Here is a 6,920-nt window from a genome sequence, read left to right on the forward strand (position 1 = left end):
ACCCCCTGGGCTCTTTACTGCCGGAGCTCCGCTCCTGTGCGCTCCTGCAGGAAATGACCCCTGCTGCCACCTATTACTGTATTGTCTAGACCAGACCTAAGATGTTTGGAAAACCTTGAAGTAGAGTTTATGTAGAACAGCTACTTTTTCTGTTTTTTCTTTGGCTTTATATGTCCAAATCTTGTTTTATTGAAAGTTGTGGAGGAAAGCAATAGCTTCTTGAGATTTAGATGGCAGAAAAGAATGGTTTTATTTAAAATAAAACACAAGCTTTCTTGAAAGATATCCATGATGAGATGTAGAATGACAAATGCTTGTGGATGACATCTTAAAATGACTCAAGTCAACTGTGCTATAAACCGTCTGGAAGATCTAATTTCTAATTGAGATGTGTATAAATTATTGGCATTTAATGACATATTCTGCCACAGGTAGGGTGAAGACACTAAAGCTCCTTGAGAACAAAACCTTAGACTGTTGTCGATATTATTTAATATTCTGGCTTCCTATTACGTTCGTCATGATGCTTCATTCATATATGCAATTGGAACACATCTATTTTGATGAAGTTACTTTTCTTAGGGTTGTTATAATTATATATTTAATTTAAATGTATTGCCCCTATATTTATTTCTGGCTTGTATTACTCCCCTTTCTAGACAATACCTCTGCTGATGAATGAATGAATGAATTAATTAATTACCGTATGGCATTGTGTATAGTATAGCCAGGAGATTGCAAGATTGTCTGGCAGCTAGACGTTCTAGCTCTTTAGGGTTATGCACCACTAGGTGGCAAGGTAGACTTGCTTTTAAGGCAAGAGACAGTTCAGAGGTGGTGGTCTCCCATCCAAATACTAGGCAAGGCCGACCCTGCTTAGCTTCCAAGATCTGGCAAGATCAGCCTAGCTTGGTCCATCCAAGTCAGGGCTCTTCTAATGAAAATTCCACACAGGCAACATGTCCAGAAATGGTCACCAGTCCAAATCATTCAGGTAACTGAGAGCCATTTGGGCTTGTATCATGTCATGAGATTTCTCTCTGCACACATAGAGGTCAGCTCTTTGCCATTGCCTTCCTCTGCAGAACCTTCCTTGGTGGTCTCCCTTCCAAGTACTAATGAGGACTGACCCTGCTTAGCTTCCGAGATCTGATGAGATCAGGCTGTACCATATTGCCGTCCTTTCCTTCTTTGGATTACTATACAGCAAAAAGCATTGATTGGAGCAGATTCTGCTCCAGAGCAGGGTTCCCTCTAAGCTGAGTTAGTGTGAGCTAGCTCACTGTTTTCTAGCCTCCAGCTCACACATTTTTGTCTTAGCTCAGGAAGGAGGGCTCCAGAGCAAACTAATCTATGCAGTAGCCAAATCACTTGCTCACAGCTTTAATGCCAGTAGCTCACAAAGTAGAATTTTTGCTCACGCGACTCCACAGCTTAGAGGGAACATTGCTCCAGAGATGCTGGAAATGTAGAGTTGCCTGTGCTGTTTAACATTTTTAATCAGGTGATAATTTCTTTGTCTTTTGGACCAACATAAGAACATAAGAGAAGCCCATGTTGGATCAGGCCAATGACCCATCTAGTCCAACACTCTGTCACACAGTGGACAAAAATACCAGGTTCCATCAGGAGGTCCAGCAGTGAAGCCAGGACATTAGAAGCCCTCCCACTGTTGCCCCCCCCCAGGCACCAAGAATACAGAGCATCACTTGCCCCAGACTGAGAGTTCCTATCTATACCTTGTGGCTAATAGCCACTGATGGACCTCTGCTCCAGTTCCCTCTTGAAGCTGTCCATGCTTGTAGTCTCTGCCACCTCCTGTGGCAGTGAATTCCATGTGTTAATCACTCTTTGGGTGAAGAAGGACTTCCTTTTATCTGTTCTAACCCTACCGCTCAGCAATTCCATGGAGTGCCCATGAGTTCTTGTACTGTGAGAAAGGGAGAAAAGTACTTCTTTCTCTACCTGCCCTATCCCATGTATAATCTTGATTATGTCACCCCTCAGCCGTCGTTTCTCCAAGTTCAAGAGCCCCAAGCAGTTTAACCTTTCTTCATAGGGAAAGTGTTCCTACCCTTTAATCATTCTAGTTGCCCTTTTCTGCACTTTTTCCAAAGCTATAATATCCTTTTTGAGGTGTGGTAACCAGAACTGTACGCAGTACTCCAAATGAGGACGTACCATCGATTTATACAGGGGTATTATGATACTGGCTGATTTGTTTTCAATTCCCTTCCTAATAATCCCCAGCATAGCGTTGGCCTTTTTTATTGCTGTCAAACACTGTCTTGACATTTTCATTGGGTTATCTACTACGACTCTAAGATCTCTCTCTTGGTCAGTCTCTGCCAGTTCAGACCCCATCTACATATATTTATAGTTAGGATTTTTTTGCTCCAATGTGCATCACTTTGCACTTGGCCACACTGAACCCCATTTGCCACGTTGACACCCACTTGCCCATCCTCAACAGATTCCTTTGGAGTACCTCACAATCCTCCCTGGTTTTCACCACCTTGAACAACTTTGTGTCATCTACAAATTTAGCTACTTCACTGCTTACTCCCAACTCCAAATCATGAATAAACAAGTTAAAAAGCATCGGACCGAGTACTGATCCCTGCGGTACCCCGCTGCTTACCATGGCAGTGAGAACATCCTCAACATGGCAGTGAGAACATGTGCAGCAGAAGATTCATCTAGGATACTCTACTTTTGTTACTAATGAGAGAGTAATAATTTTCATTGCGCAGTCATAGACAGAAAAAAATAACAGGTCTGATATGTTCCTAGTTTAGTCTCTGCACCCCAAATCTTCTTATCCAGCCGGCATCTCCTAGTAGAATACAGGTTTTCTTTCTACAGACACAGAGTTAACTCAAATAAGAAAAACGCCATTTAAAGTAACAGAGAAAGGGGCAGTTTGCAAATGGAGCTATTTCTACAATAAGCTGTCAGACTGTGTTCCATTCAGAAACAAATCCTATGGGTTGGTGGAACCTTCTGCAATCGAACACTTGCTTGAATATCATATTAGCAAATGGACGTTTATGGCACAGTGGTTGCTAATGTACTATTCACCAGCTGTATTGGTCTCGCAGCTTGAAATAACCCGTGTGCTGTTTTGTGGCAGGATCAGTAAGGAATACTATGTCACAAATGCTGTAGTGAGTTGTTAGAAAGTTTGTATGTGAAAATGTTTGTGGACCCAGGGGTGAGGGTGGGACCGAGGACAAGGAGGAGAAAAACAGCAGAGACCAGACTGGGGGGGAAATAGGCCATAGCGCTATTGAATACCACCACCTCAGGAGCATTGGTGCAGCATGTGGATGGATCCAGCACTGGGCGACCCGCTTGCTGCCTGATATAAACCTGTCCCCCTAGCCCACCTACTGGGGGGAAACCATGGCATGGCAAGCCCCGGGGATCCACATGGCACAAGCTCTTGCCAGCCAACAGCCCCCGACTGGGCATGCTGCGAATGGCTCAGCCCCAAGACCCTTAAGGGAGCCCCAGATTGGGGGAGGCAGGCCCATAGGCACAGCCCCAAGCCCAAACTGTCCAGCCAAGCTGTGACAAAAATGCAGTGAGACGAAAGCCAAGTAGACCAAAATATAATCTTTTCCTCTGTCCGTAACCACCAAGAACCCAAGGGAGGGTGGGAGGGAGAGCCAGAAGAACACACGGCCCCAGCAGCAGCCCAGGAAAAATGGGGAAAGGGGTGGATCAGAGTGGAAACTCTGAGCACCAGTTCTGCTTGGAGCTCCGTCCCTCCCTGGCCAGCCAGGAACGAGCTGATTGGCTGGCTCAGGCTGCTTGAGGGACCACGCCCTCAAACCCCACGCAGCTGGCTCAAGGCCAGCAAGATGGCTTTCCTTCCAGTCCCAAGCCGCCAATGTGGCCCCCAGGTAAATCTGGGACCCTTGCTTCTCAAACAAAATGATTCTTTTGCCTTATCTCACAAATCTCACCTGCCACTGGCAGGGCTCTTTTTGTAGCAGGAACTCCTTTGCATATTAGGCCACACACCCCTGATGTAGCCAATCCTCCAAGAGGTTACAGTAGCCCCTGTAAGAAGAGCTCTGTAAGCTCTTGGAGGATTGGCTAGATTTGGGGTGTGTGGCCTAATATGCAAAGAAGTTCCTGCTTCAAAAAGAGCCCTGCCAGGAAGTGTCTGTTGCTGAAACCTCCCTCACCAGACAGTGTTCAGCGATCAGGTGGACCACCCCATCCAGTTTGCCCTGCTGACACAGGTTTCATCACTGCCATGGTTGCTGCCACAAAAGAAACAACTAACTAAATTCCCATAGTGCATGACTATATTGATGGCTTCATTCAAACAATTTGCCATTTTAAAGATAGCTAGTGAGAGCCAGCATAGTGTAGTGGTTAAGAGTGGTGGACTCTACTCTGGAGAACGGGCTTTAATTCCCCACTCCTCCACATGAGGCCTGCTGGGTGACCTTGGGCCAGTCACAGTTCTCTCAGAACTCTCTCAGCCCCACCTACCTCACAAGGTGCCTTTTGTGGGGAGAGGAAGGGAAGGCAATTGTAAGCCGCTTTGAGACTCTTTAGGGTAGAAAAAACTGGGGTATAAAACCGACTCTTCTCCTTCTTCTTCATAATTTTCCTATGGAACTATGGAACCTCATATGATGTTAGATAGCTGCCTAACATGAAAACCTAGGCTAGGCTTGTACAAAAGTATGCTATAAAAAGGCATTTGATTGACTGAGTGATTGATCGGTAACGGTTGCAATAGTTGCAACTTTCTTTTCTTCTTTCGAGGGGAAATTCAGCATAGCAAGGGTTACAATAAACAGTAGTAAATGCCAAACAGAATAAAATATCCTTAAAATGTGCATTCCTAAATAGAATTGCTTTCACACACACACTCACACAAAACTCCCGTAAAACAAAAATACATCGATATAACTACGGATTTCAGAAAGAGCGCTCCTTTAGTCCAGGACCACTGAGAGCCATCCTGATCCCCCCCCCGGATCACCTCTCATATCATCCAGACCCTCTCCAAAATAACATGAACCCAAATTACATGACTTGCCTGCCTTCTTGGGCCTACAGAGAGACCACACATTCTAGAGGAATAGCTGAGTTAGTCTAGAGCTGCCAAGAGGCAACTTGGGCCTCTAGATCACGTTCTAAAGATCCTGTCCCACACCACCCAGACCTGACTCAAACATCATATGAACACAAATTGGGATTGCCAGATCCAGGTTGAGAAACTCCTGGAGCTTTGGGGATGGAGCCTGGGAAGAAGAGAGACTTCAGTGGGGCACAATGCCATAGAGTCAGGGCTATTTTGGGGCAGGAACGCACAGGAACGGAGTTCCGGCTGGCTCCCAAGTTGGCCACGCCCAGCACGAACTCATTAGCATAATGGGCCACACCCAACAGCAGAAACTCATTAGGATCGTGGCTACGTTAGGGGTGTGTGGCCTAACATGCAAAGGAGTTCCTGCAACAAAAAAAGCCCTGGGTTTTTGACAACAAACAAGGGAAACAGAATAAGAAGCAAAAGGTGGGTGTGGCTGGATGACCACACTTCTGGTAACATGGGAATGTGGCCTGATATGCTAATGAGTGGTGCAATCAGGGGTGTGGCCTAATATGCTAATGAGTTTCTGCTGCTGGGTGTGGCCTATTATGCTAATGAGTTCCTGATGAATTTTTTCTACAAAAAAGCCCTGCATAGAGTCCACCCTCCACAGCAGCAATTTTCTCCTGGGGAACTGATTTCTGTAATCTGGAGATGAGTGGTAATTCCAGGGGGTCCCCAGGTCCCACTTGGAGGCTGGTGGGGCTTGGGGGAGGGGAGGGACTTCAGAGGGGTATAATGCCATAGAGTTCATCCTCCAAACCAGTCATTTCCTCCATGGGAATGGATATCTATTATTTTGAGCACACATGAAGCGGCTTTATACTGATTCAGGCCACTGGTCCATCAGGTTCAGTATTGTCTACTCAGAGAGGCAGCGTCACTCCAGGGTCTCAGGAAGAGGTCTTTCACATCACCCACTGCCAGGTTCCTTTAACTGGAGATGCCGGGGGGGGGGGGGTGGGACAAACACCCTCCTGATGGGGTTGAACAAAGAACCTTCTGTATGCAAAGTAGAGGCTCTTCCACTTAGCCACAGCCCCTCCCCTCTGGAGGTCACTTTTAATTCTGGGAAATCTCCTGGCCTAGGGGTTTCTGATCTAATAGCCCGAGCTAAAAGTTGTATGATTTTTTTTTAACAATAGATATTTAAATACCAAGTTTAAGTGTTTTTATCAAAAGAATTTTGTATTTTTTATATTATTAAACATTTGTGAGTACTCTAATATGCAGTTATCTGTTATTTCATAAATACACAATGAAAGAATATACCATTACATAAACCAGTCACAAGAGAGAAAGTCCACAGATTACAAAACCGGGGTGTAGATGTACAAAGTCACTGAAGTGAAAAAGACAAGGTCCTTTAAACAATGATGTCAATAAAGATGTAAACCATGAACCAGATCAATATTTTCGAAAGCTGTGGAGCATCCATGTCAAAGGAAGGCTTCATCATGAGCAGAACAGAAACTTAGGCAGGTTTTTCTCTTTTCCAGCTGGGTTTTATAGGCGTTTTGCAAATTCTGTCAACAAAGCACAACTTACCAGAAGAAAAAGCTCACCACTATGCTTAATATTTTTCATTTTAGCACCTCTCCCTTGTGAAAAAAAACCGTGTATTCATTACGGCACTGAATGCATCAATCTTGTGGACCAAGAATATGTCTGCGAGTGTCCCTTCGGATTGTACTATACAAATACTTCCGGTTGTCAACAAGGTAAGCTTCGTATTTAACATTTGGGCGGCTCTGTCAAAAAGAACAGAGACAAACCACGATGTGCAGGGGGGTCGGTGGAG

This window comes from Gekko japonicus, unplaced genomic scaffold (assembly GCF_001447785.1).
Source record: "Gekko japonicus isolate JY-2015 unplaced genomic scaffold, Gekko_japonicus_V1.1 scaffold3652, whole genome shotgun sequence".
NCBI classification, from domain to species: Eukaryota; Metazoa; Chordata; class Lepidosauria; order Squamata; family Gekkonidae; genus Gekko; species Gekko japonicus.